This window comes from Panthera pardus, unplaced genomic scaffold (genome assembly GCF_024362965.1).
Source record: "Panthera pardus isolate Hobbes unplaced genomic scaffold, ASM2436296v1 HiC_scaffold_10, whole genome shotgun sequence".
Taxonomy (NCBI): Eukaryota; Metazoa; Chordata; class Mammalia; order Carnivora; family Felidae; genus Panthera; species Panthera pardus.
The window spans coordinates 97,155,072-97,170,197 of NW_026526655.1; the positions used below are offsets into that span (position 1 = coordinate 97,155,072).

Sequence of the window (15,126 nt, forward strand, 5' to 3'; positions counted from 1 at the left end):
AGCTAAGACTTGGATTGTTAAGTGACCACATGGAATGCAAGCATCACAGTCCTGGGAACATGGGCTACATGGGAACATGGGAACATAGCAGCTACTTGCCTGGGTCTTACACAGAGTGTCTCATGAAATCCAGTAGTCCTCTTTTGTGGTCCTGATTTCCCTAACCCCTAACGCACCAGTGATAAATTCTGCAGTTTCAGTCTTTCCACTTTGGAGAAAGAAGGTCATACCTGTTACGTAATAGTATTAGGTACTGAAGTTAGAATTATTATTTTCATTGGATCAATAACCTGTTCTGAAAATCTTAGTGCATGAAAACTGAAAAGGCCCATTGACTCAGAATTCAGGGTGCACGTCAGATTTTTCCTGGAAGTTTTGTTGAAATCCATATGTCTCCCGTCACTCTTGAAGCGGCCAGTTCAGTTAGTCTGTGATATACCCAGCCGTGGGTCTTTGATAAGCTCCCCACGTGACTGTGGGGTCCCCTAAGTCTGGAAAAACCAGACTTTTGTTTGTAGAGGAGGGAAACAACAGTCAGAAAAGTTCCGCATCTGGTCTATGTCCACCAGCCGACTTTCTCCAAGACGCACCTGCTTTCCTGAGCCAGCACCTTCTAGCAAAATATAACACCAGGTTTGCCTGAGAAGATAATGCAAGCAAAGTGCTAAATATTTAAATGGTTTTCATGTCCACCATATTCACCTTACGGGCTTTGTGAACTGGTTGACTGGACAGGCCATGAAATTGATATTAAATGAATATGAGAACCAACCAGTAGGATTTTTAAAGTTTGAGCGCTGTATGGATTGGCATTTTTTCACAGGTCGAGGAAAAGCACAGTTTTAACAGACGAAGAGATTTTAATGAACCAAGCAAGTTTGACATTAAGCAGTGATGAAAGGCATTCTCTTTCCAAAAAATACCAGCGATGCAATATGCCTAGGTCTTTAGTTAGTCCTTTCTGGATTAAGTCTGCAAACTCAGCTTTTATGAATTTGGAGGCAGGTACATTTAATTTTCAATTGGGAAGTACATTTAAAATTAACCTTTACCTATTCCCCAGAGTGGCATTCCTATTAGGTGCAGAGATTTTCCACTGCTTTTTGTCCCCTTGGTCATTTCTGGAGTTATAAGGCACCAGGCTGTGGGGAAGGAGAGCCTTCATTCATTGTCCTTACTAATTGATATTTAAATGTTTGCATAACGAATGACTTGTTCTAGCAAGCTCTGCTCTTAATGAGTTAGCTTCTACTTACCAGCACCCTTGATAATGACATTTCTTTTGCTCTTGCTTATCACTGCGTTCCGAAAAATATTTCAAATATTGATTCTCATTTCAAAATAGAAGCTCCCCCCATATGAATTTTTAAACCAGGATATAAAGAATGTGAATTTGCATTTGTTTGACAGTGCAATCTTGTAATTAGAGTTTTTCCTCTTGACTAGATACAGTGAAAGGGGCATAATTTAATTTTTATAGACTAGCCAATTTCTGCCCTAAGTAAAATATAGCTCTGTCAGTGAGCAAAATGTTACAGGTTCTCCTAAACCTTATTTAAAAGTTAAATGCAGTATATTGAGAGAAAGTTCATGGTCTGAATCAGTAACCTAATCGATCTCTTCACCCATCTTTTGCAACATGCATTAATCTATTTGTCTGTTTTGCAATACAAGAGTTACTGATTTATATGCCATGTTGCATCTACGTTATGGCTGTATAAGTAATGGCTGTTTTCCTTTTGGATTAGTTAGTCACTCATTAAGTTGGGCAGGGATGGTTGCATGCCTTGGATAGATTAATTTTATGCCTTATTTTCTCACAAGCTAAATAAGGGATAGCAAGTGAGGACCTGATGTCCCTAAAACAAGGAGTTACTCACTGTAGTTTCCATTGTAGAAATGGAAATCTAACTGTGGCCTTTGTGTTCTTATATCTATGCACTCCTTATTTCACCTCAATTAAAAAAAAAAATAGGCTCTAGTTTGTCCTTGGGGTAGACTTGTCAGGAAGAAGTCTGCTAATCAATATTATATCATAATTCTTTTGCACATGGATTCATTTATTTAAGGTGCACATATGCATGTTTGTGCACCCAGATGCACACACAATGGCATATCCATGAATGTGTGTATATTTTTACAGTTTTACCTGTATTCATTTGCATACACCTATATAATTCTTATCAGAAAAATAAAAAAAGTCATCCTTCTCTGCAGACATTCAGATCATAAATTACTTAATCTGTATTACACTGTATGCACGAAGACATTTTCTAACTTTTTTCCCAGAACGATTTTGTAAGAGCATCAGTAGTATCTGTTAATCTTCCAGTGCCCTCTTGTCTGCCCCATATCATTTCTTCTCCTCCGTCGTCTTCACTGTCCTCTCCTGCATCCCACATGTAGTGGTTACTTTGTCACCCTCAAATCCATTTTGAATCAATCACCTGTGCTATGGACTATGCTCTGAGAATGAAATGAAAAACAGAAGTCAAAAACAAATTGCCCTATTTTAACTTTGCTAAGGAGAGTCCAACAGGTTGCAACACTTTAAGAAAGATTCAGATGCCAAGAAGGATCTCCTTAAACATTAACACAGCCATGCTGAAAAGGTTTCCATGTCCAACTTGATCAGGTTATGAATTACACAGGAAAAGATTCTGTGCAGTGCATGTCAATATCACTACCTCCTTTCTGGCAGGCCTCTAAAAGAACCTTTTTCTTCGGGGCGAGACATTCTGCTGGTCACTTTGGTCACTTAGCTCTCAAGAAGCATCCATCTTTTTCAGGTGGCAGGCATAGCTGGCTGTTAAGGAAGTATTTGGAAAGTAAATATCAAGTGTCATTAGTCCCTTGGACTCTCCAGTAAGTGAAGCATTTGTTTATGTTAACTTTCCAGCTGAACAAGCAGCCAATGCGGACCTCCCAACTCCAGAGCTAAAATGTTTGAAGATTGATCCAGCTCTCCCATAACACTATTTCCTCCCACTACAATTTCATGAAAGCTTCCATCATTGATGGTTTTCCTAATGAATTTAAACAGAGAGGCTTCAAAGCTGGGTTTTTTCCCAAGTGAAAAATGAAACGGAGTATGAAAACAAAACACACCGTTTCCTTTGAACTTGGAAAAGGAAACCTGCTTCCCTTGTATATTCCTGAAAGAGAAAGATCTAAATCTACAGCCTGCTTCCTCTATCTCCCTCTTCCCCTTCCCCCGCTGCTTTCTTTTTCTTGCCTGTCTCCTGAGTCTTTCTCTCTCCTCTTCCTCCTCTGTCCCTCTCTCCCTCCCTTCCTTTCTTTTTTCTTTCAAATTTCTAAAAGGATTGAATGTCTTAGGTTCTAAGTCCCAAACATGGCATAGTATTATCACACTATTTACAAGGATTCAATACCCAGCCCCTGGGGTTTTTACTAGTTGAGTGGGAAGGCCACTTAGCTCCTTTGGAAGAGAAAACACCCATGTTTCAGGCTCCCCAGGAAGATGTAACTTAATGTCCCAGGGGCTGAGCTTCCTCCCCTGTAAAATATAGGAACAGGCCAGCTGTTTTCTTGTGAGATACAAGACACTGAGGATTGCTGTCATTATAACCATCTTTAGAAATCGATCCTGAAAGTAGAAACCTGACAGAGTTGCTTCATCTCCTATCTCTACCTGTCTCTGAAGATGACCCAGAGGTCTTAGTCTAGGTTACTTGGCATATTATTTCTCCCTTTTGCAGACTGAGAGCGCCCTTGAATGTAACCTTTGATCCCTTACAATAAGATCCTTGTAATTAGCCTGAAGGTTCACAGTGAGATAACATCCTAACTAATAGGGGGTGAATCTGAGATGCACAGAGGTTGAGCAATTTGCTCAGGGCCACACATCCAGTGGGACTAAAACTCAAGTCCTTTGCCTTCCTTAGGATTTTTGCAATCATCATAATGCTATTTTGGGGCATTCTTTAATAACAATTTTGGTGCTATAATTTAGGTTCCATAAAATTCACCCTTTTAAAGTGGTTTTTAGTATATTCACAGAATTGTAAATATAATCTAATTCCAGATAGATATTTCATTCCAGAACATTTTCATCACCCCCAAAAAGAAACCCTGTACCCATTAGCAGTCACTAATCTGGGAACCGCTAATCTACTTTCTGTCTCTATGGATTTGCCTCTACTGGACATTTCATATAAATGGAATGATGCAGTATGTGGCCTTTTGTGCCTGGTTTCTTTTGCTTATGGTAATACTTTTTAAATTCATCCATTTCGCCTCTCAGTTTGAGATCTCGTTCCTTCTGCTTATACAAAGAACTGAAGAGAAAGCTCAGGTTGGGAAAATGCCTAAATTATGGAGGGGATAAGATGGGGTGGTTGGTGAACTTGAAACTCCATGGGATGATTAGCCAATTTACTGAGCTGAACTAAAAACCTGTGCCAAGAGCAAATCATTCCAGTGAACTGTAGGGCAAAGGAGTTCATGTTCATCAAGCACCTATGTGCCAAGTGCTGGGCTTTCCACCCATTGTCTATCAAAGAGTCAATCTGCTTCTCCATGAGGGAATCTTGAATTGGCTTGTGTTAACGCAAGAATTCTGAGGCACTTGGATGCACTATTCCTAATGCCTGAAGCTCTTATCAGGATCCCAGCTACCCATCCCTGATCAGCATCACTGATAGGCCAGGGTTTTCAGGAATCACGCACTTTGTAGGCTAGAAGAGATCTTAAATTTATAATTTTACAGATGAAAAGAAAGGAGTTTTGTTTTTTTTTTCCTGAGGCCTTAAACATCTTGAGCAGTCCATTTCTCTTTCTTCCCTTGAGAAGGCTTGAGGGTAGAGCAGGTTGAGACCTATTCTGGGAAGGCATTTTTATTAAGGCAATGGGATTCTGGCATGATTAGGTCATCCACAATGAATACTCAGGGAACTTGTGCAAGTCTGGCTTTTTTCTCCCAAACCAAATCATTGATTATAGCTTTTATGTAGGCAGTACCATTTACTCCATTTTCCCCCTTTGTTATTCCCTCCTTAAAAACTAGGCTGGATTCTTCCTTGCCTTACTTTTTCATTGTGGTAGAAGTGATTGTATTTTGGGGAGAGGAGACTTTCTGGTAGTGGATAATACGTTTCCTTCCCTGGGCATTCTACAAAAGGTCTTGTCTATAACTTAGGAGTTTCACCCAAATCTGTGATGAATCAGCCTACAAATAAAAAGAATTATGATATATGTCATTACTTCTTTCTGTCCATGGTGAACTTCAGGTTGTGGCTACATTGTGATTCAGGAGCTGTTTTCATGGGCCAGAGCTTCGGGGCATGTTCTCTTATTAATACGTTGCTTCCAATCTTCTGATTGCCTGCAACAGTACAAAGCAAAGCAGGAGATGAACTGAATTAAGTGCTTTTTAGATAAGGTGAAACCATAGAGAGCTGCTAATAAATTGCTTTTTTAAAGGAATGCACTTAAATAGAAAAAAGCAGTGATGGTTCAGGATGTCGATTTCGAGCTTTATGACTTCGCAAACCACGAAGAGGGATCCAGATGCACAAGTGATGAAGTGTTGTATTATTTTAAGGAAGTTGTGATACTTGGTCCAGTGCATTTCATTTCTCACTGGACATGGACAATAGCTTTTTATGTTTTTCTATTTCTTGGACTTGTTGGCGGGAGCAGAGGAATGACTGGAGACAGTGCCAGAGGCGGGTGGCGCCAGGCGTGCGGCACTCGGCCGCTGTACCCGTGCATGCTGTGCTCGGCATGAATACGAATGTGCATAGCAGTTTACAATGCCCTCCGCTGAGGCTTCTTCAAAGAGCGTCTGCGGAAGCAGGTATATTAAGTGACGCTGGGCCGTGGGTTTTATGCACTGTTTTATTGCTTATGCAAAATCTACCAAACCACTTGGGTCTCCTGTAACTTCAGAGAATCTGTTCGGAAATAACAAGAGGCTGGGCAGGTTGGCTAGTTTTCCACCCAGTGAAGACATCCAAACTAGGAGTGCAAAGAGATCTGGGCTTCAAAGCCAATCCCGATTCTTAGGAGAATTTCCCTGCCTTCAGAGGGAGAGGCAGCTGGTGGGCGGAGCTGCCCCTACTGAGGGAAGAGCTAGCTAACTTTGTTTGAAAGGTCAAACAACTTTCTACTCAGCCTGGCACTGGCTGTTGGGAGGGAAAGAAGAATAAAGCAAGGCGGAAGCAGGCGTTTTACCTAAGAGTGGGTTAAGATCTAGAGAGACTAAACCAACCCCTGTTAAAACTGGCTCTATGTGGAAAAGCCAGCCAGGGACCCTGCTTACCTGAGCCCTTGGACAAGCATCTTAGACTTGACCTTCCTGGTGTAGGTGAAGACAGGATGTTCTGACAATTTTATCTTTGTTCCACATTCTCCAGCCAGCAGTGTGCCTGGTGACAGAGCCTTTCAGTGTTTTTAGAGTATCTTTTCCTAATCCAATTGAACCTCAGTTTCATGCACTAGAGCCCATTCATGGTTTTCATTTCTGGATACAGGGCTCCTGAAAGGAAGCTGTTCTCATCCTCTCTCTCCCTTGCATACTCCCCACCGCCCCCCTCCTTCTGTCTCTCTTACACCCACACACCTAGACTCGCTCGCTCATATGAAGACACACAATATATACCTGCTGAATGAGTGTACTTGAAGAAATCAAGTTTCAAGCAAAAACAGATAGATTGATTGGTATTTAAAAAATAATAGACCAGAAATGAGGGAGCTTAAATCTCTAGCGTAAGAAGAAAAATACAACAAAGTTAAGCTTAATATACCATTTGCTTTTCAGTTAAACCAGAAAAAGCCAACTGATACCTGTTAGTCACGGTTATCATTTAAGGAACAACTCCGAAGTATAATAAACCCAGTTTTTCTGGTTTGTCAGCTCACTTTTGAGGCCAATCTGGCTGTGCTCTGCATAGGAGTTTTCTGGAAAGAAACACATATACCTCCCTCCTAAACATCCAGCTAGTTTGGTAATCAAGCCAGGTAGGGACAGGACACCACTTAGTCAATCTGGTCAGCTGGCGGTTTACGTTATTAGGAACTCTGTTGCACAGTGGAGATCCACCTTGGTCGTGAACTTCCTAAGGGAGAAAGTAACCCACCCCACACATAGTCATATACTAGTTCTCCCCTGGCAGACATCTGCCCCCGCCCATAGATCCCTCCCATACACCAATGCAAATTTGAAATACAAATGGGTATGCTCCTCAAGATAGAAACCATCCAGACTTTGAGCTGGGGGACATACTTCTAAACCCGTGAGTGTGCACAGACTAAACCATAGAGGGAAACACGGGATATGAAAAAAAGACCATGTTTTTGCTCTCCTACTGTCTGCCTTATACTTACACTGTGTTTCACTGAACTCTAAGAGCCAACTAATTGTTTGTATTCTTGCTCTGTTTATTAACTATCATTAATATCATTGTCCTGAGACCCGGGTGCCATTCTCAAGGAAGCGGCTGCAATAGCTCCCAGGCATCAGAAAGCACAGTGTTGTATGTAAGGGATGAATCATGGGGATCTACCCCCAAAACTAAGAGCACACTGTATGTTAGCCAAATTGACAGTAAATTATATTTAAATAAATAAAACACTGTGCTATCCCCTCTTTAGTCTATGGGGCACAGCTTCAAAAGAATAAACCAGCCATTGCTGCGGGCAGATTTCTCTTACCTGCATCCCAGACATCACTTTCTGGATTGCTGAAGAATGCTTTTGGTGGCAAGTAACAGGGACTTAAGCCATAAAGACATTTATTGTTTACCTAACCAGTAGTCTGGATGTAGGTGGTCCTGGAGTTGTTCCCACAGCTCAGTGATGCCATCAAAGACACGGTTCTCTTCATTTGCCCTCTCACTTCCTAAGCGTATTGGCTTTTTGCTGTCAGGCTTGTTACCTCTTGGTCACAAGGTGACTTCTCTGTTCAAGTTAAAGAGAAAGAATAGCATCGGGAGCTTTTATCTTCAGCTTTACTCTCCCCAAGTTCCCCAAGAGAATTCTGCTTACTTTTTATTGGTCAGAACATGGTCTCATGGTCATTATTGCTGTAAGGAAGATGGTAGAGGGTGGCTATTGGGTGGCCAGCTATAGTGTCTGCCAAATCACCTTTTGAGAAATCCATGCACAAAATCAGAAAAATCGGGCACAATGCCTCCAGGATCCCCTAGAGAAAGAACAGGGATAATTCCCTTTCTTGAACATCACCTTCTCTTTTGCCTAAAGTGAACACTGAAATGCATTGTCATCCTAAATGATTATCACATTTTGGAAAGGGAAAGAAACACACACACTGGCAAGTGATGTCCTGAAGTTTAATTCAAGATGTCTGTGATGTTCCAGAATATTTGGGTTTACTGAATGCTGAGATATAAGAGTGTAACTACATTTTAGTGCAAGGATATTTTTCTTTTTTCTTAGCAAGCACAAGTAGGAGAGAGGGGCAGAGAGAGAGAGAGAGAGAGAGAGAGAGAGAGAATGAATCTTAAGCTCTTATGCAGGTTCCATGCTCAGTGAGCAGCCTGAAGTGGAGTTCAATCCCATGACCCTGGGATCATGACCTGAGACAAAATCAAGAGTTGGATACTCAACTGACTGAGCCACCCAGGTGCCCCAAACAAGGATATTTTCTATAGAAGAGAATGCCATGTTCTGGCAACAGGTGAAAGGGAAGTTAGGGTTAAAGACTAAGGTGTTCTTGGCCCACCCCACCTGGACCCATCATGCCACCAGCAACCCTGTTTTTCCTACCTTTGAGTGAATTTTTGTGCAAGAATCTGATGATTAAAGTTTGAGCCCTTAGCATTTCAGAACAATAATCAGAGGGACTTCAAGGTTAAAAATCCAAGAGCCCAGTTTCATAAATTATTGAAGGGCGCTGTTAACACTGAGATAATAAGTCATAAATATCTATTCCCCCAAGCCTCCATAGCAAACAGGGAAACAAAGACACCAGCTGAGGAAAAGCAAGTGACTGTACAGAACCTTCCTGGTTCAGGAAGTTACAAATGAGCAGAGAAGTCCAACCCTAAAGTGAAGCTAAAGTAAAACTAACAATTGGCCTCATACATTATGGGTTGGTTACTTGCTTGTTATAATTAAGTTGGCATCAAGTGGTTAACAGCCTTGAAAATTAAACTCAACCAAAAAAACTTTTGAAAAGGGTAATCAAAGGTTTCTGAATAGTGAAGTTAACACATCCCTGTTATAAGGAAAAGGAATGTTCCTGTGGCATCTTGTTTCATGTCTATTTTCTGGTGTTGGTGGTGCTTGTTTTAACAGACATGTTTATTTTTACCCTCGGGGTCACTGCAGCTCCTTAACATTACTGTCAATTTCTGGTCCTAGCAGCATGGTTAAGATGGACTTGGCATCAGTTTGGATGTGCAATGTGGAACTTGGCACTTCCCTTGTTTTTGAATTTTGAGTTTTTTTGGTTTTTTTTAAGGGTTTTTTGTTTTTTTGGGTTTTTTGTTTTTGTTTTTGTTTTTTGCCTTTTAAAATGGGTTTGCATTCTTATTTGGTTCCTGTGGCCATCTGTAGCTCAAATGGAGGGGCTTCTTTGGCTTTTAAAATATTCACATCCATGGCAGAGGAAAAGTAATTAAGAGCCAGAACACAAAACTGTCCAGAGAAGAACTCCCTTCTGGGTTTTCTCCCTTCTTTATGCCTGATAAATGGTGTCCATCATGGCAGTAACAAGGCACAAATATAGATAAGCCTCTTCTTCCTGAGATGTTCCCATTAGAATGCAGACACTGTCAAAACTCCTCACATGGTGTTCTTTAAGAGAAAAAAAAATACTTGAGAACAGATCGAAGATCTTTTTTCTCGCAGTTTCTTTCAAAGCTCAGTGAAAATGCATATAGTTCATTCCAATTACCCGTTTCCAAGCATTTTTCTTTGAGGAGCTCTTCCTAGTTCTGCATAGAATATTTATTGTGATGTAATCATAACTCTGGTGCAGTAAGTGTTGGTTATTCTTTGGGTAGAGGAAGATTAGTCTCACTCCCAGACGGGCATTCACACAAGTAGCAGTTTACCATAGAAGTTGACTTTAAAACTAAATTGTACAACGTGGGGTGAAAGTAATGGACTTTTAAAGGCTCTGTTGAGAAATTTCCATCTTTATACCAGCAAAGAAGGCAGACACAAAGGAAACTGTTGGAAAAGATAAATGCACTGTGGTCCGTAAAAAGGAAGGAACACATGCTTTATGCCTCTATTTAATTGACTGTTGGGGCAGAGACTAAAGTGAGAAAACCAGGAAAATAGCTCATTTTAAAAACCTCTTTAGAGCCAGTGTGTCCTAACAGGACTGTAGTCCCATACTCTATGGGATGGGTCAGATTTGCACATACATCTGTGTGTGTGTGTGTGTGTGTGTGTGTGTGTGTGTGTGTGAGAGTGGGTTGGGGGTATGATGGTCTTGATCCTCTTTTTGCCCCAGTGCAGCTCAACTCACCCAGCAAAAAAACAATGTTAAGTCATTACTGTTTATGATTTTCAAAGTCCAGAGTCTATTTGGAATAGAAGATTAGTTGGAAAATGCTTCCCAACTTCAGAGAGAATCATGGCTACAGACTTAGGTCCTAGGATACCACGTAGACTGGGGCACATGGAACCTGGCAGGGTCTAGAGAATGCCCACTGGTTATCAGCTTTTCTTCTTACCCAGGTTCTGAGCATACTGAGAAATAAAACAGGGAACAGGGCAGACGAGGGCAAAAATATCACCATAGTAACTGAGAAAGACTAAGTTGAAGGGAATAGCTTTGGGGTGAATGTCAAATAGGCTTCCAAATGAGCTGGTCTACCCGGTCCATAAAGGCCAAAGAGGGGAAGTTTCTTGTCCTGAGGAGCATGGCAGAACACCTATTTGCTATAAGCCATTCACTCCCAAGAAGGAAAAGAAAGCAGATGAACAAAGTGTGTCTGCTTTATTCTTCCCAAATTAACCAATCAGGTCACTCCTTTGAGGATGAGGGACTAGAGGTTGAGAGAGGCCCAGAGTACCCTTAGTTCCCTTTGTGTGGAAAGAAACAGATGGGCAAAAAAACATTCCCCCAGTAATCTTCCTTGAAGTCCACCCTTCCCCCGAGCCCCAAAAATAGTCACTTCAGGATTCTCCAAGATCTTTGAGGCAAGAGTGGAGTAGTTAAGTGGCACAGATGTTTGGGGCTGCATGGGTCACGTGTTGGTCATCAGCATGGGCAGTGACTGGGGATGTTTCACTGTAGCTTGTGTTTGGGTCGTACATAGAAAAGTGATACAGACTTGACCCTCACTCATAGTCATGTCTTTTATTTTAAAAATTTTATTTGAAATAATGTGCCACAGAAAAGCTGCGAAATAGTACAGACTTTATATATACTCTTCACCTAGTTTCCGCTAATGTTGATTAACTTGCATACCTACAGTATAATGACCAAAACCAAGAAATTAACATTGGTCCAACACTATTAACCCATGGTTTGTTTTTGGATTTCACCAGGTTTTCCTTTTTCTGTTCCAGGATCCTATCTGGGATCACACATTGCATTTCATTGTCATGCCTCCTTGGTCTCGGCTAGTCTCCCAACAATTCCTCATTCTTTCTTTGTCTTTTGTGATGCTGGCACCCGTCAGCTTTTTGTATACTGTCCCTCAATTTGAGTTGGTCTGATGTTTTCTGATGGTTAGATTGTGGAAGACTACTTGGAAGTGATGTGCTATCATTTTTCAGTGCATTATATCAAGAGGTACTTGATGTCAGCATGTCTTATGACTAGTGATGTTAACTTTGATCGCTTAATTAAGATGGTGTCTGCTGGGCTTCCCCACAAATGACTGTTTTTCTCTTTGTAATTAATAGATAACTTGAAGGAAATTCTTTGAAACTATACGGATATCTTGTTTCTCCTCAAACTTTGCTCACTAATATCAGCACCTGTTGGTATATCTCTCCCTTACTGTGGAAGTTATTCCTGTGGTGTTCTAAAATTTCTATTCTTCTGCAAAATTTCTTCTGACTTTATTATTTGGAATCTTTCTGTAATATATAGCTGTCCCTGCTCCTCCAAATGTTTATTTAATCGTTTATTTATTTCTATAAAGGTGAACTGGTGGATATTCACTTCATGCTGTGGGTTCTAATCCAGTACTGTTGTTATTTTGTTGCTCAGATTCCCCTAGCTATCCCCTGGGAGACTGACTTCCGTGTCCTCTCAGCATGCCCCATCTTTTTTTTGAAGACTTCCTTATTTTTTGGCACCACAAGATAAGATACTCCAGACTCATCTTAATTTTCCCTCTCTCAGCCTTGTTTATCACTTCTCCATGGTAGTTGTGTATTTTAAATGAAAAACAAGGGGTGCCTGGGTGTCTCAGTCAGTTGAGCATCCAACTCTTGATATGGGCTCAGGTCATGATCCCAGGGTCATGGGATCAAGCCCTACACTGGACTCTGTGGTAAGCGTGGAGCCTGCTTAAGATTCTCCCCTTCTCTCTCTACCCCTTCCACCTGCTCACATGCGCGCTCTCTCTCTCTCTCTCTAAAATAAAAATAAATTTTAAAAAACCACCTCAAGTCAAGGACGTTGACTTTTAAAAAAAAAAATTTTAATGTTTTACATATTTTTGAGAGACAGAGCATGAGCAGCGGAGAGGCAGAGAGAGAGGGAGACGCAGAATCCAAAGTAGGCTCCAGGCTCTGAGCTGTCAGCACAGAGTCCCACATAGGGCTAGATCTCATGAACCACGAGATCATGACCTGAGCCAAAGCTGAAGTTAGACACTTAACTGACTGAGCCACCCAGGTACCCTGGAAGTTGACTTTTCTTAGTTACGTATTATGGACTGACACAATCATAGGTGCTTTGCAGTCATTGTCACCTTAATCATCACATGTTAGTCTGTTGGGTCAGTACACCTTTCTCCCTTTTCAAAAGTGCAAACAGGCTTAGAGAAGTTTAGTGTGTTATCTCAGTGGTAAGTCTAGTCTAAGCCTGTTGGACTTCAGAGTCCATGTTTTTTCCACCATGTAAAGAATTATTCAGAAGCAAAATGAAACATGAACATTTTACTTATTCACTTCAGCTTGCCCCACCTTGGTCTGTAAATGAGAAGATTAAGATTTCTTCAAGACCCAGAACTTAATGGGAGAAATTAATGGTAGACCCTGATCTTGCACTTAGGCTAATATTTCTTTACATCTAACACTGTAATTCTTCTAAGGTGATTTTTATTGGTAAAAAATTAAGTTTAACAATTTCTAACAATTTCAGTTTATTATTGAAACTTCCTTTCCTTGCTTTATGAGGACATACAATTTCCCACTGGGTTTGCCAGCAACGACGAGATGCCACTCATCTTCGAGCTTAAGTGATCATTTTGGATAGGTCAAGAAATAATACATTACACAAAAAAAAAAAAAAAAAAAAAAAAAAAAAAAAAAACCTGAACAGGAGCCCCTTGTGCTACCAAATGCCTTCCTAGTAAGTAGTGCTGCTTCTTGAACTCCCAGTTTATCTCTTTGGCAATATAAGTTCATTTGAAAATGGTGTTTTCTGAAAAAAAAAAAAAATCATTATTTTTTTTTCAATATATGATGATTTTAAGAAGACTTAGAAAATCATTAAATTCCTGAAAGTACATCTAGAAAAGTATTATTAAACTCATAGGGGAAACAGGTTACCGCATCAATATTTATAATGTGCTTTAAGAGGCACTTTTGGCTTCTTCAAAGCAGAAAATATGGGAGAACAATGGAGCACAGGCAGTATTTTGGATCTACCATGGCTTAAACAAGGACATCACATGAACTAACTAGGCTTCTTAAATAAGGTGGTTTCTGGTTATCTCACAGCCACTGTAGAAAAAAACCCCAGGACCTTGTGACAGAGCATGTCAGAAAATGTTGACTGCTAGGGACAGTTGCACAGATACACTGTGGAAAGTGGGGTCTGCCCAGGGTGGGGTCTGCTCCATTTTGGCTTACGTACAACAGAACCACAAGACCTCTAAATGTGAGTTTTAATCAATCTGCATCCTGCCACACTGGAAACAGTGTTCTTGTAGTGGTTCTAACTGTGCCCTTTTTTTCCCCCTCATTTTTGCCTTCAAGCTGTGCCTATGTCTTCTGTAAGGATGTTTGTGTATGCTGTGAAGAATGTACTTTCTACAGAGACAGTTCAATTAAAAAACATAGTAAAATATGGATATAAAATTCTCCAAATAGTTTAAAGCCAGCAAAGGCCTTTGGTCGAATTTTGAACCCAGAGATCCTTTCTGACATTCTTTTTTTTTTTTTAATTTTTTTTTAATGTTCATTTACTTTTGAGACAGAGAGAGACAGAACATGAATGGGGGAGGGTCAGAGAGAGAGAGGGAGACACAGAATCCGAAACAGGCTCCAGGCTCTGAGCTGTCAGCACAGAGCCCGACGCGGGGCTCAAACTCACGAACCGTGAGATCATGACCTGAGCTGAAGTTGGCCACTTAACCGACTAAGCCACCCAGGCGCCCCTCTGACATTCTTCAAAAAGCAAATGTTCCAGGGATGCCTGGGTGGTTCAGTCAGTTAAGTGTCTGACTTCGGCTTAGGTCATGATCTCACAGTTCATGGGTTCGAGCCCCACATCAGGCTCTGTGCTGACAGTGTGGAACCTTGTCAGTATTCTCTCTTTCCCTCTCTCTCTGCCCTTCCCCTGCTTGAGTTCTCTCTCAAATAAATAAACTTAAAAAAAAAAAAAAGGTAAATGTTCCAAACTGTGGGTTGTATTTCTTATAGAACTAGAGAGGAAAGACCAGGTGAAAGGGATAGGTGTTATTAGGTAAAGGTGATTGGATTTTGATAGAACAGAGGTAAGCAAACTCTGACCCCTGGACCAAATCTAGCCCAATACTTGTGTTATGAACTGAACTGTCCTCCCAGCCCCCACCAAGTTTATATATTGCAGTCCTGACCCTCAGTGTGGTTGCAGTTGGAGATGGGGCCTTTGAGAATAATTAGGGTTAGATGAGATCCAAGGGTATGGCTTCCAATGGATTGACCTCTTTATAGGGGAGGGAGAGATATGCACAGGAAGGTCCCTATTAGGACACAGCTGACTCTAAGCCAGGGAAGTGTTCTTACCAGAAGCTTAATTTT

The 15,126-nt window shown here is 40.9% G+C and overlaps 1 protein-coding gene and 1 long non-coding RNA gene across 2 annotated transcripts in view; one reads left to right on the plus strand and one right to left on the minus strand.

The window, feature by feature from the left end:
• Nucleotides 1-15,126, plus strand: part of LYPD1 (LY6/PLAUR domain containing 1) — a 38,061-nt gene that overhangs the window by 4,012 nt on the left and 18,923 nt on the right. The window lies entirely within an intron of this gene.
• Nucleotides 2,040-7,101, minus strand: LOC109270032 (uncharacterized). Its single transcript, XR_002081390.2, has 3 exons — nucleotides 6,284-7,101; nucleotides 5,224-5,344; nucleotides 2,040-2,806 (listed from the first exon to the last, which is right to left on the minus strand). It is a non-coding gene; the product is annotated as an uncharacterized LOC109270032 (long non-coding RNA).